Below are 26,285 nucleotides of genomic sequence, written 5' to 3'. Positions count from 1 at the left end.
GTCTTTATTAATACATTTGATTGATTGATTGATTGATTGATTCTGCGTGGGTGATGAATCTCATCGGTGTTTAAGGTATTCCTTACTAACCTGACAAAGACCACAAAGACCCACAGTACCATTAACGTTTCTCTCTTCTTCCCTGTCTTTCACTCCCACTCTCCCTTTCTCTCTACTGACATTTTCCTCTTCTTTATCTCCTTTACCCCCCCACCCCCCACCCCCTTTTTGTACATACACACTTTGCACCATCAACATTCCTGCTAGGATATGATTGTGGTAATGCAGAGATTTGAAACAGCTCGGTAATGTCTGTTTGATAGCAACACAAGGACTCTTTTCTTCCAGGACCGAAGCTGCCAGCGTGGGCCCTCCACATGCTAACCAGACAGGAGAATGAGGAACCTCACCAGTGCGATACCGAGATAACTTTAAAATGACTCATGCAATTATGTGTGCGGTTGTCTGTATACAAATCTTACTGTAAGTTGTCCAATTTGAAAAGATATCTAAAGAGTTTGAACATTTGAAATATTTCCACCATATGAAACTATCATACATTGATTTGAAAAACCTCTAGTGATTGGTGATGTAAAAGCCAGAAATCCCACAGTGTTCTATTTCTGTGTTCACTGTGGTGTTGACTTCCTCTGACTGGGTCGGGGTGTCGGTTTCCCGGATGAACACAGCATCATAGGAGGGATTTCCACACTGTTGGTCTGGTCATGACAACATAGTCACTTTGCATAACATCCTGGACCGAAGACATGTTTCCAGACAGTTTTATAATCCAAATAACCATGTTTTATTTTTCATCACATTGTTAAGGTATACTGCATATTCAGACTGCTTTTTTAAAATGACACATTCAATATTTATTTTATAGCTAGTACACAACAGTGTCTCTAAGAGTTTGAAGATTGTTTACCTTCACTGGAAAAACAAAGGTAGCCATGGCATAAGTGTATAATATCCCAATGTCACATATTGAGTACACATTTGTACGTGGAGTAAACATGGTAGAGCAGTGTCTCTCAGAGCCTTCTCCAACGCTGAGTGCACTAAGTTCACATAGATGCCTACTGACTATTTACATAATGGACTCTAATGACATTAGTAAAAAAGCAGGGATCAACGAGAGTCCATAACGGCTTCAGAACTATCGTGTTGTCCCCCCCCCCCTACACACTCTTACCCCCCACATCACCCCACCACATTGACACAAACTTTGTGTCAGCTGCAAGTGGAAAGTTAAGACTTGCAAAATATGTGCTTTCTGAAAACCAAAAAGAGGAAGAAGAACATTTGGGGACGGGTTGAAGAACAATTTGTGACAAAAATAGCCAGGCGGAGTTGACAGTTCTGCCACGAAGTAGAAATGTATGAATATGTATGAGAGAACAAGATTAGTGTGAGAGAGAAGTAGAGATAGGGGTTACAGAGACAGCGAGAGCGAGAGAGTGGGAGAGAGAGAGAGAGATAAAGTCAGTGCTCTAGTACAGTGTCAACTCCCCCTGTTTGGCCTTCTGAGACAACAGCAATACTGGGAAGTCAGCGTGAAATACATTATCAGTTGAACACTAGCTAGTCATTATCAAGGTTATTTCATTGAAATGCATAACGCCCACGAGCAAGAACCCTCTACTGAAAGGACAACAGTCAGATGGAAGAATCTCTGTCCAAGTCTTTGACACAGTCTGTCCCTCTGTTCCAGCAAGGCAGATATTTTCATTGCAATGAGGGGTGATGAGGAGGGTGGAATACAGCCGATAGATGTCCTCCTGGGGACTACAATGCCTTGATCCTTTTTTACATCGAACGTCACATGACTGAGGGAAGAGGAACAACAAAAAGAGGTTGAGGTGTAAGTGTAGTTCTTTTACTCTCTTAATAAATGTCATTCAATCTGTGTTTCAGCAACACAGACCTACAGGCCAAGGGGTTTATATGAAGACAATATTTTGATGCAGTTTTGTCTCACTTCCCCCACCCTCTCTTTTACCCTATTCTTAGATGAGGGACATTTCCTGTGAAAATAACACATTCTACTGACAATTATGTGTTTCCATCTCGTTGTGACATTCCGGCTACTTCTCAGACATTCAGTAAGCACAGTATAGTGCTACAGACCTGTGTGATTTTATCCTTGACCGGTCATCTGTTTCACTTCTGTGGGCTCTTCCCCAGTTACTGTACTAAGAAGGTTGATCCTCTTTTCCTTCTGACTAGGAGCTAGAGGAGAACAAGAGAAAAGAATCCCACAGCTTGATACAAGACACACATTTGACTTCATGTGTGATCTTTCTATCTATTTCTCCTTCACTTTCTCTCTCGCTCTCTCTCTCCCCCCTTCACTTCCCCTTCTCCCCTCTCTCTCTATCCATCCTTACCCTCTGTGTCTGTGTCCAGCCTAGTCCACTTCCTCTTGGAACTCTGGCTGCTCTCTGACCCAGACAGACTGCTCTCCACTTCCTGGTCGTCTGAGTTGCTCCCTGCAGCAGTGCTTTGTGCTGACTGTAAATGTCAAACAATGACAAGATACTAACGGTCAATAACCTCAAATCAGTTTCAGTTTACAGACTGTGGACATATAGGGAGAGTAGACACTTGCCTTGCCGTTGGAGTAAAGTTTATTCTGTAATCCATAATTCAGAGCCTCAAGGAGCACCACTGTAATTACAGAGAAACATATCAAACAAAAAAATGGTTTCTCCCAGTCTTCACCTGGGTACACACCCAAACTACGTACCATGAAGGCTGCCGGCCCCCAGCTGGAATGGCTGGATAAGAAAACAGGGCTCACAGTACATGCATATAAGGAACATGTCTCAAACTACAAAGACGCTCTCCACAAGACCAAGTCTACCAACTACTCAAACATAATCAATAAAGGTCATAATAACCTGAGAGTTTTCTTCTGCACAATCAAAAAGCTACAGTACTACAGCCACAGAATGACTCCCCCCTCAATGCTACAGTTGACCTCTGTCGTCAGTAGCTGGACATCTTCCAAAACAAAATAGACAATAAAATAGATACAGCTCAAACAAAGTCCACTGAGTGAGCTCCCTCCATAGCCTCGACTCAGCAACCATTTCCTCCCTCTCCGCCTTCTCCCCTCTTGATACTGAGTTCATCTCTGGTCTAGTCACCAACTCCAAAGCTTCAACCTGCTCACATGATCCTATGCCCACTTCCCTAGTCAAGACATGTCTTCCTGCAATCTCTCCCCTCCCCTCATGGAAACGGCTCTGGTTCAAGTGGTAAACGATCTCTACTACTAGTAGATTACAGGCAGCAGTTAGTGACCCTGGGACACTTCACTTCAAATCCGCCCATTATGCTGTCCGCCAGGGAGTCCCCCAAGGCTCAGACCTAGGGCCTCTCCTTTTCATCATCTACATCCTACCCCTCAGCCAAATCATCCATCAATACGGTCTGCAATCCCACTGTTACGCTGATGACATGCAAATCTACGTTCACCTCTGACCTCCCCATCATCACTCATCATCTGTCTTCAAGAAATAAAATCATGGATGAGTTCAAACTTCCTGCTCAAGGTCCTCATATCAAGTGTCATATAATCTCATAATAGTAGAAACAAGTATCATTAATCACCCACGGACTGGTAGATAATAATGGACTATTTCACCCTGACTGGTTTATAATAATGGACTATTTCACCCTGACTGGTACATAATAATGGACTGTTCCACCCTGACTGGTTCATAATAATGGACTATTTCACCCTGACTGGTACATAATAATAGACTATTCCAACCTGACTGGTGCATAATAATGGACTATTTCACCCTGACTCGGCATCCCCCTTGATTGCGGCAACAATCCAGAAGCAATTGAGGACAAAAGAGTAACTTCTTTCGGGAGCCATGCTACTTTTTGTAATAGACATGTTATATTTAATATTTTATTAATTCCTTGTGTATCTTGAAAGGCGCAAATAAAATGTATTATTATTATTATATGTACTTGTACACATATAACCTTGTCGCGGTGTTCTGTACCTGGATGCATTGAGATGGTCAGAACAGGGTCTTTCCTGTCCTTAGACTCCTTTCCTGTTCTTGTATTTGCTTTCCCGTCAGCTTCCTCCATCTCTGCCTGCCCTCCCTCCTGTGGACGAGGTTAGACATATCAAATTACTAAATCACACATGTGTGTGTCAGTGGGGGGTCCTCAGAGGAGGAAGGGGAGGACCATCCTCCTCAGTGAATAAAAAAAAATGTAAATGGTAAAATATTGAAAAAGTCATCCTTTTTTAGATAAAACTATAATAAATGTATTCACACATCACCAAATAATTGATTAAAACACACTGTTTTGAAATGAAGGTCTACTGTAGCATCAACAGCACTCTGTAGGGTAGCAACATGGTGTAGCCGGAGGACAGCTTGCTTCCATCCTCCTTTTGGTGCATTGAATTTAATACAAAACCTAGAAGGCTCATGGTTCTCATCCCCTTCCATAGACTTATATAGTAATTATGACAACTTCTAGAAGACGTCCTCCAACCTATCAGAGCTCATGCAGCATGAACTGACATGTTGTCCACCCAATCAAAGGATCAGATAATTAGTCTAGTACTGAAAGCATAAGCTACAGCTAGCTAGCACTGCAGTGCATAAAATGTGGTGCGTAATTGACTCAAAGAGAGAGAAATTTAATAGTTGAACAGTTTTCAAAATGAGGGAGAAGAGAGAGAGAGATTTATTTATTTTTTCCTTCAGTTTCACTTACTTAGCTAGCAAATGCAGCTGGCTAGTTTAGTTACTCAAACACCCGGCTCAAACAGAGGGACGCTATGTTAGCTCGCTGGCTATGACTTTCCAACACAACACTGGAACTCTTCCAAGTCAAGGTAAGCATTTGGTTTAATAATTTATTGCCACCGGGGCCCACCGGTGTAACTTCTTACTGCCTATATACACTGTAACGTTACTGCATGACTGTACCAAGTTTACTAACGCATTAGTTCTATTTGCTATGTTGACTAGGATGTTACTTTAGCTAACATGGGGACAATGATGTAGGCTGTGTGTAGCGGTTATGACATGATTTGGCTTGGAAAGGTTTTTTTTGTCTGGTGACGCATAGAGAGCGCATAGAGGTGAGAAGGAATACAATATGGCTGCTATGATAGTGACCTGTGTTTATGTGTGATCAGGGATGTATTATTATGCCGATTCTGTTGAAAAACTTTTCTTAAACGGAAGCAAATGAAACGGGGATATAAAATACCTGCATTTGTCCAATAAAAACTTGTGTTTGCAACTGTTGGACTAATGATTACACACTAAATAAGCTAGATACAGGCAAGAGTGTGCAAGACGGTATTGAATGTGTCACTGTCTGTCCACGTGTCACTGTCTGTCACCTCAAAATTTTCTCTCAACCTGTGTGCACCTACGTTGTAAACTTTCATTCATAGGCTAGGTTGTAGAAACATCATAATGGGTATAGGGAAAACTCAAGTATCATGTCGTAGCCTAAACCTATCAATGTTACAGTGAAATGGTTGAATGGAGTATGAATGACAGTCATCCAACATGCTGTAATAGATAGGAATAATGCCATGGTCATGAAAAAAAAACACTGGTGTGTGTTGGTTTGTCTATTTCACATGTTCATTGAGAGGAATGCTTCCGTAAAGTACCTTGAGGTTGTGATCACTGGGGCTTTGCCTCTGTTGGCTGGAGGGAGGTGTAGAAGAGGAGGATGAGGGAGGAGCAGGTGGAAAAGAAGAGGAAGAGGGAGGACTGGCCTGGATCTGTGGGGAGGAGTCTGTCCTCGTGGCCCTGTTAGATGTCTCTCCCTCTATGTATACATCCTGCAGTGTGGGGCTTGCCTTGCTGTCCTGTGGTGACTTACTGCTTTTGAACCTCCCAGGGTCAGACAGGTCCAGAGGAGAGTCAGCCCCTTTCAGCCCCTCCCCAAACACCCTCTCTGGCTGCACCAACACATTCCGACATGGGTGCTGCACCCCCCGCCTGTCTTGGTCCTGGACCCGTGCAGCTGGGCTCTTCCCAGGCTTGGGCCAGGCCTGCCCAGTGCTCTGCCCCCTGCTCTGGTTGTTGCTGCTGCTCTGCTGGTGGAAGGTCTGGAGGTTGGGGTTAGGGTTGGGGTGGACCACCAGGCCATCGCCAACAGAGGTGGCCAGGGTGCCCCAGTCAGAGTGCTCGGGCAGGGGCCAGGGGACAGAGAGATGGGCACTCTTGATAGGAAACGGACGGTAGGGGACCGGGGTATGGACCAGGTCACATTTTTGCTTCTCATCTCCAGGTAGAGAGGAGGAGGATAAAGAGGAGGAAGAAGGGAGAGGGGTGTTCTTCAGGACAAACAGGTGGGGGGGAATGGAGGGAGTGACAGGGTAGCGCTGCTGGCCAATTGTTTCCATACTATGGACTCTAAGAGAAGGGAAGGATGGGGGAAGAGGAGAAAGAGAGGGAAGAGAGGAAAAGGTTATAAGGTAAATGTGCTTCTCTTTTCACTATCTTTTGCTGTTATTGCCTCACTTGCTCACCTCTTCTCCCCAGTGTTGCCTCTGGCTGTACTTTGCTCTGGCCTCAATGCTTGTGGGATGGGAGTGGACATGAATAGAGGCTTATGGGATTTCTGTGTGCGTTAAGAAGGTAGATGGTGGCTGAGACGGGACATTTTGACTTGTTCTATATTGATCCATATGTTCAGCTAATGATTTGTTTTTTAGACAAACAAAATCACTTACATAGGATTGTTTTCCATTCCATCCCTTCACATGTCTACGTTCAAGTAGCGTCTCTATTTTGTCAAAAAGCCCAAAGAAGAAAACAAATCCTGATGATTATACTGGTGATAGTGATGAATTATCATTAACTGACTCGAAATACTTTAAGTTCATGATGAGAAGTGTATTCTTTCCTCTCACCGTCAGCTACAAAGGAACGTCTGTGGCCCGTCTCAGTATTGACTATGGACAGCCTCGCAGTGGCGCCCTCTGGTGGCTGGCTGAGAGACCTGATGGCTGTGGCGTGTGGCACAGCAGAAGGTGAAATGTCAGCAGACTGCCTGACCTCCGGGGATGCATCCTGGGAGGAGGAATGTCCACTCTGACCCCTGAAATGACAAGAATGTTATGCTCCAACTAACAAGACAAAATCACATTTATTCACGCAAAGTTACACACAACAATAGGCTCACTTGTAGTAAAACATAGGCTAACATAAGATAACCTTCCTAATATTGATTTGCCCCCCAACCTTCCTTTTGCCCTCAGAACAGCCTCAATTCTTCGAGGCATGGACTCTACAAGGTGTCGAAAGCTTTCCACAGAGATGCTGGCCTGTGTTGACTCCAATGCTTCCCACAGTTGTGTCAAGTTGGCTGGATGTCCTTTGGGTGTTGGCCCATTCTTGATACAAACGGGAAACTGTTGAGCGTGGAAAACCTCTGAAGTATTGCAGCTCTTGACACAAACCGGTGCACCTGGCACCTACTACCGTACCCCGTTCAAAGGCACTTAAATCTTTTATCTTGCCCATTCACCCTCTGAATGGCACACATACAGTGTGTTCAGAAAGTGTTCACACCCTTTAAACTTTTCCACATTTTGTTGTGTTACAGCAAGATTTTAAAATGAATGGATAAAATTGAGATGTTGTGTCACTGGTCTACACACGGTACTCCATAATGTCAAAGTGGAATTATGTTTTTAGAATTTTTTACAAATTAATTTAAAACGAAATGCTGAAATGTCTTGAGTTAATAAGTATTCAACCCCTTTGTTATGGCAAGCCTAAATAAGTCCAGGAGTACAAATGTGCCTAACAAGTCACATAATAAGTTGCATGGACTCACTCTGTGTGCAATAATAGTGTTTAACATGATTTTTTAGTGACTACTTTATGTATGTACCACACACATAAATATCTGTAAGGTCCCTCAGTCAAGCAGTGAAATTCAAACACAGATTTAACCACAAAGACCAGTGGGGTTTTGTAATGCCTTGCAAAGAAGGGCTACCTATTGGTAGATGGGTAAAACATTTAAAAGCAGACACTGAATATCCCTTTGAGCATAGTGAAGTCATTAATTACACTTTGGATGGTGTATCAATACATCCAGTCACTACAGAGATACAGGTGTCCTTCCTAACTCAGTTGCCGGAGAGGAAGGAAACCGCTCAGGGATTTCACCGTGAGGCCAATGGTGACTTTAAAACAATTACATTGTTTAATGGCAGTGACAGGAGAAAACTGAAGATGGATCAACAACACTGTAGTTACTCCACAATACTAACCTAAATGACAGAGTGAAATGAAGGAAGCCTGTACAGAATACAAATATTCCAAAACATGCATCCCGTTTGCAAAAGTAATAATGCAAAAAAATGCAAATAAATGTACTTTATGTACACAACACAAAGCATTATGTTTGGGGCAAATCCAACAACACAAATCACAGAGTAAACTAAAACGCAAGACCAAATCTTACCAAGACAAAATTGAATGTTCCTGAGTGACTTAGTTAAGGTTTTGACTTAAATCAGCTTGAAAATCTATGGCAAGACTTGAAAATGGCTGTGTGGCAATGATCAACCACCAAGTAGACAGAGCTTGAAGAACTTAAAAAATAATAATGTAAATATTGTACAATCCAGGTGTGCAAAACTCTTAGAGACTTACCCAGAAAGACTCACAGCTGTAATCGCTGCCAAAGGTGATTCTAACATGTACAGGTGTGAATACTTATGTAAATCAGACATTTCTGTATTTTGTTTTCAATACAAAATGTCTATAAACATGTTTTAACTTTGTTATTTTGGGGTATTGTGTGTAGATGGATGAGAATATTTAGTTTTTTTGTTGTTGATGTAACACAACAAAATGTGGAACAAGTCAAGGGGTGTGAATACTTACAAATCCTTCTTTAACCCGTCTCCTCCCCTTCATCGACACTGATTGAAGTGGATTTATCAAGTGACATCAGTAAAGGATCATAGCTTTCAACTTGATTCACCTGGTCAGTCTATGTCATGGAAAGAGCAGGTGTTCATATTATTTTGGTCACTCGGTGCATATAACTCACTCTTGTGCTCCTCTCAGATGACTGACTTCTTCTTGCAGTCTCTGGTTCTCCGTTTTCATTTTGTTCATCTTTCCCACTACAAAATAACCCACAGTCCATGGCTAATGTTTAAGTACTATACTGTAGCTATAAAATAAGCATTATTGTTGGATCTTTACACAATGCTTGAGATGCATGTGAAGGAGGGGTTGATGTGTTAGCTAGCTACCCAGGATGGAAATATGATGGAGGCTCTGGATCTGGGAGGTCTCATACTCCTGCTGCCTGCGCTTGGCCACGTCCTGAGTGACAGTACACCTGTCACAGAGCCCCGCCCTCAACCTGCAGCACAGAGGTCACCAGGGGGTCAAACATTGACACACATTCAGCAACAAATTGTGTTAAGACAGCACACACTAAAACACTCTATTTTAATATTTCTCGTGGTTTAAAAAATATACTCTCCTATTAGTTAGTATACTTTTTTGATATTGTATACTGCACTGTTGGGTAGGGCTTGCAAGTTAACAATTTCACTGTACATGTGCATGTGAAAAATAAAACGTTCAGAGACACATATACACTCTCCATACAGCGCCTGGAACGTGCTTTTGGTCTTACGTATTGATGAGATAGATGGAAGAGTGATATCGTTACTGTATGTTCAGAGATTTTTACCCAAACACAGACACACAGAGGGACCCACCTATTTTCCAGCTGTTTGATGTTTTCTGTAAGTAACCTCTGGTGCTCTTTCAGCTGTTGGTTCTTGTTAAACAGCTCCTCCATTTGCTTTGTTTCACTACTCAGAGTAACACACCAAGAACTGCCATCACTACATATCCCATATATCAACATATCACCTTTAATGAAGTGCTTTACTCACCAGCTGTTTTTATTGTTCAGCACCTGAAATGTCTCTTGCCATTCTAGAGAGAGAGAGAGAGAGGAGAGAGAGAGAGAGAGAGAGAGAGGCATAGAAATAGAAATAGAGAGAGATAGAGAAACATGTCAAATAGCTGTTTTCACATGTTGAGCTTCAATTTCACTTGTGAAACCACATTTTTAACATGTGTTCAATTTAGTGTTCACATGTTAACACCACCTTTCCAAATGAGGAGTATAACATGTTTTTCACCTCACATGTAGAATTGCACGTTCACAAGCGAAAAACAATCACATGTAAAAACCTAATTTGCAGTTTAATATGTGAAAAATGTTCAAGTGAACTTGCAATTCCAGACATCAAAGTGAAAATCTAATTGAAAGTTCCACATGTAAAAAAACCTCCACATTTATTCCAATGTTTGTAAATTAAGTAAATGTAAACAAGCACTGTAAAGCCTAAAAACATTGTTAAACAATCATTTTAATATCATGGATGGTCAGTCCGTTAATTGTAGTCTATGGATTTGAGTTGTTGCGTTTTTCAGCCCCATTGCTTTTTACCGAAACTGTGGCGGGGAGGGCACTTTGTTAATGTTTAAATTAAGGATTGACACTTTAAACACCTTTAATAGAGTAATAGTGTTATTATATTGTGCAATCCTCAATTGAGTGAGTTACTTTTGTGCCATTAATATCCAGTGTTGGGGAGTTGTAGATCAACTAGTAGTATTTTCTTGCAATGTGAAGTTAATAGGCTAAATAAAAATGAAAAAACTATATTTTTCTAAAGTCCATTCAAACCATATTTTCAGAGTGGCTTCCCCAACACTGTAAATAGCAAACAAAACTTCTGATGTCGAGATCAACATTCTTAGAATTGCAAACAAAAATAATGATATTGAAAGCAAAACATAAACTCAAAAGTTAAAGTTGTACCATCCCACTGCATGGCTATACTTGCATAATTAAGTGCTACACATTACAGACACTCAGCTTCCAGTATTACAAAGACATTATTTGCTGTTACAAAGACATAATAAAGTTGTTAGTCCATTCACTGTTTTGACTCACGTTTCAGAGTATCAGTGACACTGATACTGTTGGAGGAATGCTCACTCACCTTTGACCTCTCTCTCATGGGCCTCCCTCAGTTTGTGGAAGAGCTTGTTGAAACCCTCCAGAGCCATGGTAACACTAGGCTGTCACAGCTGACCTGGACACAGAGCCCCTCTTTCGCTCAGCTGTTATCCACTACAGACAGCAATGTCATCAACTGGGGAAGATATTCCAACCAAAATAGTTAACTGTACAGTCAGATCTACAGAATAGCATGCTATAGTGTGCATTCTGCACAGCAGCCCTTATGGCCTTGCCCTGCACAAACATGAGGGTAAAATTGTACAGAGATACGGGAAACTATAACGTTTTCAGAGGACCGCGCCCAAGGCCTCAATTTGTGTGTGTGTGTGTGTGTGAAAGAGAGGGAGAGAGAGAGAGAAGCACTTGATAGCTGTATACTTCCCTCTCCTATGTTCTAGAATCTAGACTAGAGGTCAATATATAAATCATAGAATAAGAAACATTCTTGGTGAAATCTCAATATTGCTGTAAGGTGACAATGCAAACCCGTCATGTGATATCCTTACAATTGGGCCATGAAACATAACATGTCTGAGGGAAGCAGTATTCCTAGGACATTCATAGGGAATGTGAAGTTGTTGTTGAGGTATTGAAGCGGGCACAACTCTAAAGTGACACACATTATTATAATATAAAATATTTGTATTGACTACTGACTACTTCTCTTTTTCTTTTTCTTTGTACTTATTTTCACCCATATGACCAAGAATCTCAGTCCAAAAATGAGATTTTGAGGGTGTGTCTACACATTCGAAAACACTATTTTTGCATTTTGATCAGAGTCGTTCTCTCGGCATGTTGGGATACGTTGACTAACTGTCCCAAACGTTGCAGCGAAGCAAGAGAAGACCTGCCTGTCTTCCACTGCTGGCTGGCTTTCATGGCTTCTCTACGTCACAAGCTCTCAGTTCAACTGAAACGTACACACTTATACAACACTGTGTTTACAAGAACATTACAAACACAGTATATTACACACACCTATATTAGGATTTTGACTAAAACCGCTTATTTGATCAAATTCACAGAACAATAGGCCTGATTTGCTCATACCAAAGTACATGTATCTAATGAAATGCCCTGTAAATATCTGTTTGTTTGCTGTAAATGAATACTGACGAGCTGTATTACTGTGTAACTGTGCACTGCATAATGGTGTTAACACAACAAAGTAGGAATTGCAGAGCTCTAGACACTTGGAGAAGAGAATGTTGTATACAGTATAAGGATACAGCGAGGTGGCTCAAGAGTCTGTGACACACAATCAAGAAATGCAGTCTCAAAGTGTGAATGAAGCCTGAAAAATCAAAGACTTAGCATTTACTGAAATGAGACACAATGGCACTCACACATAGACACACATAGACACAGATACATGCATGCAAACAGCAGGTGGCAGTAACAAGGCTACATTTTCTATATCAATAGAAATATAGACTCAGCTATATGGTACCTACTAGTGACGTACGGGTTGACTCATAACCCACAGTCCCCGCGGCTATATCCTCGTGGCGGACCGGTTTAAGGTCATTAAATAGTGTGTGGCTGAAGGGCAGGTGGGTTGGTTAAATAAAAATAAACAATACCTTAAAAAAAACATAAATGTATAATTCTTGTGCAATTTATGTAGGCCATATTGAGTTTTTTCTGGTATTAGTGCTTAAGCCAAAACTTTAGGGCTTAACTGTAGGCAAGCCACATAGCCCACACAGCCAACCGCAAAATAACGCTTTTGGGAAAGGGCAGAAAAAGCTAACGTCAAACCACTGAGCAAAAAGGACATTGTCGAAGTTTAATTCAATATGACAAAAGCTGCAAAAGGAGAGTTGAAAATAAAGAGAAGAGAGGGCCAGAAAAGTAATGTTTGGAAAATATTTGTTGAAGTGGTAAAATAGGATGATAGCAGTGCCGGCTACGTTATGTAAGATGATTGTGATGATTATGTGATGATTGTGAAGCGCTATACAAGACGGGACTTCAAATAGGCCTATGGCATATCAAGGGAACTGTGGCCTACTGTGTTGATGAGTAGTTGTGGCCAAAGATTTTGAGAATGACACAAATATACATTTTCACAAAGTCTGCTGCCTCAGTTTGTATGATGGCAATTTGCATATACCCCAGAATGTTATGAAGAGTGATCAGATAAATTGCAATTAATTGCAAAGTCCCTCTTTGTCATGCAAATGAACTTGAACCCCCCCAAAACATTTCCACTGCATTTCAGACCTGCCACAAAAGGACCAGCTGGCATCATGTCAGTGACTCTCTCGTTAACACAGGTGTGAGTGTTGATGAGGACAGGGCTGGGGATCACAATGTCATGCTGATTGAGATCTAATAACAGACTGGAAGCTTCAAAAGGAGGGTGGTGCTTGGAATCATTGTTCTTCCTCTGTCAACCATGGTTACCTGCAAGGAAACATGTGCCGTCATCAAGCGCCTCAATCAACCATTTATCGGATCATCAAGAACTTCAAGGAGAGCTGTTCAATTGTTTTGAAGAAGGCTTCAAATCCAAATCAAATCAGATTTTATTTGTCACATACACATGGTTAGCAGATGTTAATGCGAGTGTAGTGAATTGCTTGTGCTTCTAGTTCTGAAAATGCAGTAATAACCAACAAGTAATCAAACTAACAATTCCAAAACTACTGTCTGAAACACAAGTGTAAGGGGATAAAGAATATGTACATAAAGATATATGAATGAGTGATGGTACAGAGCAGCATAGGCAAGATACAGTAGATGGCATCGAGTACAGTATATACATATGAGATGAGTATGTAAACAAAGTGGCATAGTTAAAGTGGCTAGTGATACATGTATTACATAAAGATGCAGTGGATGATATAGAGTACAGTATATACGTATACATATGAGATGAATAATGTACTGTATGTAAACATTATATTAGGTAGCATTGTTTAAAGTGGCTAGTGATATATTTTACATCATTTCCTATCAATTCCCAATATTAAAGTGGCTGGAGTTGAGTCAGTGTGTTGGCAGCAGCCACTCAATGTTAGTGGTTGCTGTTTAACAGTCTGATGGCCTTGAGATAGAAGCTGTTTTTCAGTCTCTCGGTCCCAGCTTTGATGCACCTGTACTGACCTCGCCTTCTGGATGATAGTGGGGTGAACAGGCAGTGGCTCAGGTGGTTGTTGTCCTTGATGATCTTTATGGCCTTCCTGTAACATCGGGTGGTGTAGGTGTCCTGGAGGGCAGGTAGTTTGCCCCCGGTGATGCGTTGTGCAGACCTCACTACCCTCTGGAGAGCCTTACGGTTGTGGGCGGAGCAGTTGCCGTACCAGGCGGTGATACAGCCCGCCAGGATGCTCTCGATTGTGCATCTGTAGAAGTTTGTGAGTGCTTTTGGTGACAAGCCAAATTTCTTCAGCCTCCTGAGGTTGAAGAGGCACTGCTTCGCCTTCTTCACGATGCTGTCTGTGTGGGTGGACCAATTCAGTTTCAGAGCGCCCAAGAAAGTCAAGCAAGCGCCAGGACCGTTTCCTAAAGTTGATTCAACTGCAGGATCGGGGCACCACCAGTACAGAGCTTGCTCAGGAATGGCAGCAGGCAGGTGTGAGTGCATCTGCACACACAGTGAGGCAAACACTTTTGGAGGATGGCCTGGTGTCAAGAAGTGCAGCAAAGAAGCCACATCTCTCCAGAAAAAGCATCAGGGACAGACTGATATTTTGCAAATGGTACAGGGATTGGACTGCTGAGGACTGGGGTAAAGTTTTTCATTTTCTCTGATGAATCCCCTTTCTGATTGTTTGGGGCATCCGGAAAAAAGCTTGTCCGGAGAAGACAAGGTGAGCGCTACCATCAGTCCTGTGTCATCCCAACAGTAAAGCATCATGAGACCATTCATGTGTGGGGTTGCTTCTCAGCCAAGGGAGTGGGCTCACTCACAATTTTGCCTAAGAACACAGCCATGAATAAAGAATGGTACCAACACATCCTCCGAGAGCAACTTCTCCCAACCATCCAAGAACAGTTTGGTGACGAACAATGCCTTTTACAGCATGATGGAGCACCTTGCCATAAGGCAAAAGTGATAACTAAGTGGCTCGGGGAACAAAACATCAATATTTTGGGTCCATGGCCAGGAAACTCCCCAGACCTTAATCCCATTGAGAACTTGTGGTCAATCCTCAAGAGGTGGGTGGACAAACAAAACCCCACAAATTCTGACAAACTCCAAGCATTGATTATGCAAGAATGGGCTGCCATCAGTTAATTGCCAGAAGTTAATTGACAGAATGCCAGGGCTGAATGCAGAGGTCTTGAAAAAGAAGGGTCAACACTGCAAATATTGACTCTTTGCATCAACTTCATGTAATTGTCAATAAAAGCCTTTGACACTTATGAAATGCTTGTAATTATACTTCAGTATTCCATCGTAACATCTGACAAAAATATCTAAAGACACTGAGACAGCAGACTTTGTGAAAATGTATATTTGTGTCATTCTCAAAACCTTTGGCCAGGACTGTAGGTCTATAACCTCTCACATAGCCTTAATATTAACTCCTGCAGAATTAAGCATTTCTTGCTGTAAAATGATACACCAAATGTAGGCAAAATGTGGACATGGAAACAGGAGTGGAGAATGATTTCTTTCTTTCTGCATCTTGAAGGAATGCAATGCTCAGTTAGATACCATCTGTAGAGGTGTTGCCTTCGTCATAAAAACTGATAGTATTTCAACCACATAGGCTTAAAATATGCATCCAAGCCGAACTGAAATCTTATCAGAAAAACATTGGGTCGTTTTCACAGGTTTATTTTCCTTTTCATCTGGTCAAACTGGTGTCATTTGTCATTTTGACAGAAAATCATTCCAGTTTTTTTGTTGCACTATTGTATTTTCTCCCCAGTCCCTAAACGTCTTTGCTCCGCGAAAGATGACAGAGAAACTTTACAGATGTCAACTAGATTGAAGCATTAATTCTATCGATCTATTACATTATTCTGTTGACCAGGGTTTTGTTTAGTCTTCTAGGGCATCATATAATGACAGAACAGAAGCTGCATGTATCTAAGTATAGACAAGTTGACTAACAAATAGCCTACCAAAATGTCGGGAATTACAAGCAGAAACACATCTAAATCTGGCAACAAAAGAGATCCTGCAACCCCTGTCAAACAGTGCATTTTCTATTTTTGAGGGTTAGTGGTCGGGTGTGGGCCTCAGATTTTCACTTTATCACATATAGTCGGGCGGTTGCCAACGGGTTATTAGCAATTGTGGGTAGGTGAACAAACAGCTGACACTCACACCTGTAGTACCTACCACTAAAGGCGCATTTTAGGAATTTAAAAACAAAAAAATGGTAACCCCCCCATTTGTATTGGTAACAGCTGGGGATGGGGACAGAGAAATGTAATGTCATTCGAAAACATAATGTTGACTTTCCCTGCTATGCGGATGACACACAGCTGTACATTTCAATGAAACATGGTGAAGCCCCAAAATTGCCCTCGCTAGAAGCCTGTGTTTCAGACAAAAGGAAGTGGATGGCTGCAAACGTTCTACTTTTAAACTCGGACAAAACAGAGATTCTTGTTCTAGGTCCCAAGAAACAAAGAGATCTTCTGTTGAATCTGACAATTAATCTTAATGGTTGTACAGTCGTCTCAAATACAACTGTGAAGGACCTCGGCGTTACTCTGGACCCTGATCTCTCTTTTGACGAACATATCAAGACTGCTTCAAGGACATCTTTTTTCCATCTACGTAACATTGCAAAAATCAGAAACTTTCCGTCCACAAATGATGCAGAAAAATGTATCCATGCTTTGTCACTTCTAGGTTAGACTACTGCAATGCTCTACTTTCCGGCTACCCGGATAAAGCATTAAATAAACTTCAGTTAGTGCTAAATACGGCTGCTAGAATCCTGACTAGAACCAAAAAATGTGATCATATTACTCCAGTGCTAGCCTCCCTACACTGGCTTCCTGTCAAGGCAAGTGCTGATTTCAAGGTTTTACTGCTAACCTACAAAGCATTACATGGGCTTGCTCCTACCTATCTCTCTGATTTGGTCCTGCCGTACATACCTACACGTACGCTACGGTCACAAGACGCAGGCCTCCTAATTGTCCCTAGAATTTCTAAGCAAACAGCTGGAGGCAGGGCTTTCTCATATAGAGCTCCATTTTTATGGAATGGTCTGCCTACCCATGTGAGAGATGCAATCTCGGTCTCAACCTTTAAGTCTTTACTGAAGACTCATCTCTTCAGTGGGTCATATGATTGAGTGTTGTCTGGGCCAGGAGTGTGAAGGTGAACGGAAAGGCTCTGGAGCAACGAACCGCCCTTGCTGTCTCTGCCTGGCCGGTTCCCCTCTTTCCACAGGGATTCTCTGCCTCTAACCCTATTACAGGTGCAGTAGTTTATGTGTCGGGGGGGTTAGGGTCAGTTTGTTATATCTGGAGTACTTCTCCTGTCCTCTCCGGTGTCCTGTGTGAATTTAAGTATGTTCTCTCTAATTCTCTCTTTCTTTCTCTCTTTCTTTCTCTTTCTCTGAGGATCTGAGCCCTAGGACCATGCCTCAGGACTACCTGACATGATGACTCCTTGCTGTCCCCAGTCCACCTGGCCGTGCTGCTGCTCCAGTTTCAACTGTTCTGCCTTTGATTATTATTATTTGACCATGCTGGTCATTTATGAACATTTGAACATCTTGGCCATGTTCTGTTATAATCTTCACTCGGCACAGCCAGAAGAGGACTGGCCACCCCACATAGCCTGGTTCCTCTCTCGGTTTCTTCCTAGGTTTTGGCCTTTCTAGGGAGTTTTTCCTAGCCACCGTGCTTCTACACCTACATTGCTTGCTGTTTGGGGTTTTAGGCTGGGTTTCTGTACAGCACTTTGAGATATCAGCTGATATACGAAGGGCTAAATAAATAAATTTGATTTGATTTAAGCACTCTTATATTGATCAACAGACTATGGATGCAAGGACTGATCATCCATTACATAAAAATTATAGTTAACCAAGTTTTAACCAGTCCAAAAATGTATGAACCGATTCCGGATTTCCCCTTTAATCGTGCAATCCTGTACAAAACAGTGTTGGGAAACAGACAGTCACAACAATGGGTTATGTTCACAAAATGTTATTATTTGTGCTCTGAGAAAGTGCACAGGCTACTGTGAGGTGGCAGGTAGCCTAGCAGTTCCGTTTGGCCAGTAAGTGAAAGGTCGATGTGCCCTTGAGCAAGGCAATTAACCCTAATTTGCTCCAGGGGCACCATTCTGCTATGGCTGACCCTGTAAAACAACACCTTTCACTGCACACATCCAGTGTATGTTGCCTTCATGCTCTGTCGCCTACTCTGTCCCAATCAACACATGGATCACTAGCTCACTGTCAATCCACAAACCATTATTCCATCATCTGACAAATTCAATGTGAAACCTGCCCACTTCCCTACACTGTGTTTTGTTCATTTAAAAACATATTATGTGGCCTCCTGAGTGGCACAGCGGTCTAAAGATCCACATCACATTATTGTGATGTCACCACAGCCTAGGGTTTTTTTTTTTTTTGTCAGCACATTCAACTATGTAAAGAAAAAAGTATTTAATAAGAATATTTCATTCATTCAGATTGAGGATGTGTTATTTTAGTGTTCCCTTTATTTTTTTGAGCAGTGTACTTGTATGTCTTTTTTAAATTAACAATCAACTATAGCAGAGTACATTTCACTTTTAGTTTACTTCCTTTGAGTTATAAGGGTGTAAAGCCTTATTTGAATATTTCTTAATGTGTCACATTATGGTGGTTTGCAATGTGATATCCAATCTCTGTTGGAAGCCAACTTCCAAGAAGATGGCCAGCACTTTAATATCACTCACAACTTGCATTTAGAATGCCTGTCAGTGTAGGGAAGAACTTACAATACATGAAGACTACCTACACCATGTAAACTCGAACAACTATAGCACTTGCTAACGGTTGCTATGAATCCAACTACTTATAGATTGGATTTGTTTGGAAAAATGTATGCTTCTTATCTTTCAGTAGCATAAAATGAATGTACTGTACATGCGAAAACACAGATATTGAAACAAAACATTTTAAACTCAACCTGCAAAAGAGAATGCTGGGAAATATGACAATGATGCCCCTCCCACATCTATGGATAACTCCGTAGATTTAACTCCCTGTCTCTGGTTACTCTTAATGTAGTTAAAAGTACTCCGTCCCAATGAACTACAGTCATCAACACTAACTTCAGGGAGCGTATCATTCTCGTGAGGGTTCAGATAACTCCCAGTAGAGTCAATTTAACCCTAATTTCTTTAACACTGGAATTTCAACCATTCTTGATCTACTGTTTGTATGCTAATGCATGGACTCTCCTGCCCAGCCTTACTTCTGCCACCTGCCCACCTGCCAACCCGCCCAAACCTTACATACCCCTGCTCCCCACACACACTAACAGCAGACTCACTCACCTCTTCACAGTACCATCAACAACCCGATTGTCCCTTCTGCTCCAATCAGAATCAGAATCCCTCTCGTCCTTAGCCCTGGAGAGTTGGTTGATCAGTGCCAGAGAAGGATAGAGAAACAGAGAGAGAAAGCAAGAGAGGAAAAGGAGGCATGGAGAGCGCTCCCCCCTTCCCCCAATCTCCACCCTGGGAACAGGTTGGAGCGGTCCTCCTCCAGAGGACACAAACACAGACGCCCGGGCCAGTTCTTCCTTGATATTCCGGTTCTGCAGAAATCCACAAAAACTGGCCCAACCGGATTTATGAACCCTAGAAAAAAAGAGAGAAACTCAAACACACAACAGACAAACTCAAACACACAATGCCATGCATTAAATGTTTCACTCCTACAATTCTGAATTAAGAGAGGAGATCTTTTAAAAATATACATAAATCATGGTCTATAAATACTGAGTTATGATTGAGTGAATAGAGAATAGTGAATACATAATACTACTGAATAAACAATGATTTTGATGACTTTTTTCTACTTGAGCGGAGTACACATATTATGTAATCTAAAAATGTAAGAGTGACTTTAAGAGACACTTGGTCAAATTGTGCAAAATATTTCTGAGGTATTAGATAGGAACATGCAATTCTCTGATTGTGCGTTTCTCCGAATGCTAACGAATTAAAACAGGTATTTTTTTTATATATTTACAAATGGGGTGGACACAATTATCATGTTGCCCTCCTACCTCTATATCCAGCCTGGTCTCATAGACTAGACGTAACATAGTAAAAGTAAATCCGGGATACACAAATTATTATGATACACTATGTTATGGTAGGTATGTTTACTTAAGACAGAAGGTCTGGTCAGTGTGGATGGGTAGGTGTATAACGCAAATGTCTAGCAACCCAAAGGTTGCGTGTTTGAATCTCATCACTGACAATTTTAGCTAATTAGTAACTTTTCAACTGCTTGCTACTTTGCAACTGCTGCATGTTAGCTAACCCTTCCCCAACCCTAACCTTAACCCTTTAACATAGCTCCTAACCTTAACCCTAACCTTAACCCTAATGCTAAACCCTAACCCCTAGCCTAGTTAACATTAGCCAGCTAATTAATGTTAGTGTTTACCCCTAGTCACCTAGCTAATGTCTCAGTTCCAAAATCATGGGCATTCATATGAAGTTGGTCCCCCCTTCGCTGCTGTAACAGCCTCCACTTTTCTGGGAAGGCTTTCCACTAGATGTTGGAACATTACTGAGGGGACTCGCTTCCATTCAGCCACAAGAGCCTTAGTGAGGTTGGGCAATGATGTTAGGTGATTAGGCCTAGCTCACAGTCGCCGTTCCAATTCATCCCCAAAGGTGTTCGAAGGGGTTGAGGTCAGGGATCAGTGCAGGCCAGTCGAGTTCTTCCACACCAACCTAGACAAAACGTTTTTGTATAGACCTAGCTTTGGGCATTGGTGCATTGTCATGCTGAAACAGGAAAGGGCCTTCCCCAAACTGTTTCCACAAAGATGGAAGCACAGAGTCATCTAGAGAATGTCATTGTATGCTGAAGCATTAAGATTTCCCTTCACTGTAACTAAGGGTTCTAGCCCAAACTATGAAAAACCGCCCCAGACCATTATTTCTCCTCCACCAAACTTTAAAGTTGGCACTATGCATTGGGGGCAGCTAGTGTTCTTCTGTCATCCGCCAAACCCAAATTTGTCTGTCGGACTGCCAGAGTATGAATCATGATTCATCACACCAGAGAACACATTTACACTGCTCCAGAGTCCAAAGGAGGCGAGCTTTACACCACTCCAGCTTACGCTTGGCATTGCGCATGGTGAGCTTAGGCTTGTGTGCAGCTGGTAATTTCATGAAGCTACCCGACGAACAGTTCTTGTGCTGACATGCTTCTAGAGGCAGTTTGGAACTCAGTAGTGAGTGTTGCAACCGAGGACAGATGTTCCGTAAGCTTGTGTGGCCTACCACTTCCTGGTTGAACCGTTGTTGCTCCTAGATGTTTCCACTTCACAATAACAGCACTTACAGTTGACAAATTGACTTGTTGGAAAGGTGGCATCCTATGACGGTGCCACGTTGAAAGTCACTGAGCTCTTCAGTAAGGCCAGTAAGGCCATTCTAATGCCAATGTTTGTCTATGGACATTTTATAACTGTCTGCTCAATTTTACACACCTGTCAGCAACGGGCACTAACTACTAAATGGAGTGCCTCGGATTTATGTAAAGAATAATATGAAATGCTTTGACACCAGGTTGCTACAATTGAAGTCGGAAGTTTACATACACTTAGGTTGGAGTCATTATTTCAACCACTCCACAAATGTATTGTTAAGAAACTATAGTTTTGGCAAGTCAGTTAGGACTTTGTGCATGACACAAGTCATTTTTCCAACAATTGTTTACAAACAGATTATTTCACTTATAATTCACTGTATCACAATTCCAGTGGGTCAGAAGTTTACATACACTAAGTTGACTGTGCCTTTAAACAGCTTGGAAAATTCCAGAAAATGATGTCATGGCTTTAGAAGCTTCTGATAGGCTAATTGACATAATTTGAGTCAATTGGAGGTGTACCTGTGGATGTATTTCAAGGCCTACCTTCAAACTCAGTGCCTCTTTGCTTGACATCATGGGAATATCAAAAGAAATCAACCAAGACATCAGAAAATTTTTTGTAGACCTTCGCAAGTCTGGTTCGTCCTTGGGAGCAATTTCCAAATGCCTGTAGGTACCACGTTCATCTGTACAAACAATAGTACGCAAGTATAAACACCATGGGAACATGCAGCCGCCACACCGCTCAGGAAGGAGACGTGTTCTGTCTCCCAGAGATGAACGTACCTTGGTGCGAAAAGTGCAAATCAATCCCAGAACAACAGCAAAGGACCTTGTGAAGATGCTGGAGGAAACAGGTACAAAGGTATCTATATTCACAGTAAAACGAGTCCTATATCGACATAACCTGAAAGGCCGCTCAGCAAGGAAGAAGCCTCTGCTCCAACCACCATAAAAAAGCCAGACTACGGTTTGCAACTGCACATGGGGTCAAAGATCGTACTCTTTGGAGAAATGTCCTCTGGTCTGATGAAACAAAAATAGAACTGTTTGGCCATAATGACCATTGTTATGTTTGGAGGAAAAAGGGGGAAGCTTGCAAGCCAAAGCCAACACCATGCCAACCATGATTCATGGGGTGGCAGCATCATGGAGTGGGGGTGCTTGGCTGCAGGAGGGACTGGTGCACTTCACAAAATAGCATCATGAGGAAGGAGAATTATGTGGATATATTGAAGCATCATTTCAAGACATCAGTCAGGAAGTTAAAGCTTGGTCCCAAGTGGGTCTTCCAAATGGACAATGACCCCAAGCATATTTCCAAAGTTGTGGCAAAATGACCTCAATCCTGACCTCAATCCTATAGAACATTTGTAGGCAGAACTGAAAAAGTGTGTGCGAGCAAGGAGACCTACAAACCTGACTCAGTTATACCAGCTCTGTCAGGAGGAATGGGCCAAAATGTACCCAACTTATTGTGGGTGTCACACCCTGACCATAGTTTGCTTTGTATGTTTCTATGTTTTGTTTGGTCAGGGTGTGATATGAGTGGGCATTCTATGTTGGATGTCTTGTTTGTCTATTTCTATGTCTGGACTGATATGGTTCTCAGTCAGAGGCAGGTGTTAGTCATTGTCTCTGATTGGGAACCATATTTAGGTAGCCTGTTTGGTGTTGGGTTTTGGTGGGTGATTGTTCCTGTCTCTGTGTTTGCACCAGATAGGGCTGTTTTTGGTTTTCCACGTTTATTGTTTTGTAGTGTTCATCTTTTTTTATTGAACATGAATCAATATAACCACGCTTGGTCCGCCTCTCCTTCACCACACGAAAACTGTTACAGTGGGAAGCTTGTGGTAGGCTGCCGAAACATTTGACCCAAGTTAAACAATTTAAAGGCAATGCTACCAAATACTAATTGAGTGTATGTAAACTTCTGACCCACTGGAAATAAGAAATAAAAGCTGAAAAAAAAATAATTCTCTCTACTATTATTCTTACATTTCACATTCTTAAAATAAAGTGGTGACAGGGGATTTGTACTAGGATTAAATGTCAGGAATTGTGAAAAACTGAGTTTAAATGTATTTGGCTAAGGTGTATGTAAATTACGATATCAGCTGTGCTGTGAATCACAATTGTGTGATAAACTGATTACAGAGGTTTCTATAGGAAAAACATTTTAATCAAAATCGGTCTGTTTAAGCTAAAAATATCTAGTTTGTGATTTAGTGACCAAACAATTTGAGCTACACCCTAATTTGACCCCTCTACGGAAAGATGAGACTCTCACGAGCACACAAACAGTACCAGAACCAGTTTAAAAAATGAATGGAAGTACATGTAGAATAGGTTTAGTGCCAACTTCCTTTTAATTTATGTTTTGTTTCTCCATATACAGTATGAATGTGTTATTCAATACCTTTCTATGGGATAATAGCAGTAAGGCCAAATTCAATGTTTAATCAAATAATATCCTAAAATTCAAATTCAAATAGCTAAATGATCCTTGGTATGACCATCTTAAATCCATATGCTAGCTTAGTAGAGGTTAACATAGATATCTCTCTCTTAAAAATACAGATTTTGTGCTACACACTAATATGACCCCTCTATAGAAAGGTGAGACTCTCACAACACATACATGTTTTGCTCTAAGCCTCACAAGACTTGTCTGAAGGTAGCATGGGACCGGTTTAAAAAATGTATGGACGTGCAGTACCAGTCAAAAGTTTGGACACACCGACTCATTCCAGTGATTTTTCTTAATTTTTACTATTTTTTTTTTTTACATTGTAGATATGGAATCATGTAGTAACCAAAAAAGTGTTAAACATATCAAAATATATTTTACATTTGAGTTTCTTCAAAGTACCCACCCTTAGCCTTGATGACAGCTTTGCACACTCTTGACATTCTCTCAACTAGCTTATTATGTAATCACATGGAATGCATTTCAATTAACAGGTGTGCCTTGTTCAAAGTTAATTTGTGGAATTTCTTCCCTTCTTAATGCGTTTGAGCCAATCAGTTGTGTTGTGACAAGGTAGGTGTGGTATACAGAAGATAGCTCTATTTGGTAAAATACCAAGTCCATATTATGGCAAGAACAGCTCAAATAAGCAACGCGAAATGACAACCCATCATTACTTTAAGGCATGAAGGTCGGTCAATCCAGAAAATGTCAGGAATTTTGAAAGTTTCTTCAAGTGCAGTCACATAAACCATCAAGCACTGTGATGAAACTGGCTCTCAGGAGGACCACTACAGGAAAGGAAGACCCAGAGTTACCTCTGCTGCAGAGGATAAGTTAATTGCAGCACAGCGCCATCCCATCTAGTCTGAACTTAGTGGGACTATCATTTGTTTTTCAACAGGACAATGACCCAACACACCTCCAGGCTGTGTAAGGGCTATTTGACCAAGATGGAGAGTAATGGAGTGCTGCATCAGATGACCTGGCTGCCACAATCAACCGGCCTCAAGCCAAATGAGATGTTTGGGGTTTTAGGCTAGGTTTCTGTACAGCACTTTGTAACATCAACTGATGTAAGAAGGGTTTTATAAATACATTTGATTGATTGATTTGGGATGATTTGGACCGCAGAGTGAAGGAAAAGCAGCCAACAAGTGCTCAGCATATGTGGGAACTCCTTCAAGACTGTTGGAAAAGCATTCCAGATGAAGCTGGTTGAGAGAATGCAAAGAGTGTGCAAACTGTCATCAAGGCAAAGGGTGACTATTTGAAGAATCTCAAATATAAAATATATTTTGTTTTGTTGAACACTTTTTCTTTGGTTACTACATGATTCCATATGTGTTATTTCATAGTTTTGATTTCTTCACTATTATTCTACAATGTAGAAAATAGTAAAAATAAAGAAAAACCCTTGAATGAGTAAGTGTGTCCAATCTTTTGAATGGTACTGTATAAATGGAAGTGGTTTAGTGCCCAGAAAAGTGTGTTAAATATGGGGACCCCCCCCCCCACTATCTGTTTTTCCATACATGAATCTGCTATTCAATGCATTTCTACGGGTTGATAGCAGTAAGGCCAAATTCAATGTTTCACCAAATACATAAAATACCAAATCAAATAGCTAAATTATCCTTGGTATGACCATCTGAAATGAATTACATATGTTAGCTTAATAGTACCCCCCCAAGGTTGGGACTCAGGGTGTAGTGTAGGACAGCAGCAGCAGCTATGGTTATGACGATCACATGATAGCTAACACAATGACATGACAGTCACCTTCGCCCAACAATGCTGGTGGGCCACAAAACCTAGAGTTTCCTGATTCCTGAACACTGGACAGACCGGGTTGAACAACAACAAAAAACTTCTGTCGGTATGTTTCCACCCTGATGGATGCTGCAGACGTACAGGAACGCAATGAGAGCGTGACAGGAATGATCAAAATGCTGAATATTGTCAGTGCATAATTTACTCCTCTTCTTCTTACAAAGGAGAAAAATAAGCCTCAAGGCTTTATTTGACTTGTTTCTTCAATAATTGTTTATGTATGTATTGTTGCCTCCGGCTGGCGCAGCCTAGCTCCTACCTTTAATTATCCAATAAATTTGATCAATCACCCGAGAGTATGTCGGACCTCATATACACTTGAATGTGCCCTGTGAAGGACA

General features: G+C 41.5%; 1 pseudogene; it reads right to left on the bottom strand.

The window, feature by feature from the left end:
* Positions 1-576: 576 nt before the first annotated feature.
* The window catches only part of LOC135559350 (uncharacterized), a 27,263-nt pseudogene continuing 1,554 nt past the window's right edge, over positions 577-26,285 (bottom strand).

Source organism: Oncorhynchus masou, chromosome 18 (assembly GCF_036934945.1).
Source record: "Oncorhynchus masou masou isolate Uvic2021 chromosome 18, UVic_Omas_1.1, whole genome shotgun sequence".
NCBI lineage: Eukaryota > Metazoa > Chordata > Actinopteri > Salmoniformes > Salmonidae > Oncorhynchus > Oncorhynchus masou.
Note: the sequence above shows the minus strand (reverse complement) of the source record. Positions and strands in the feature narration are given on the sequence as shown.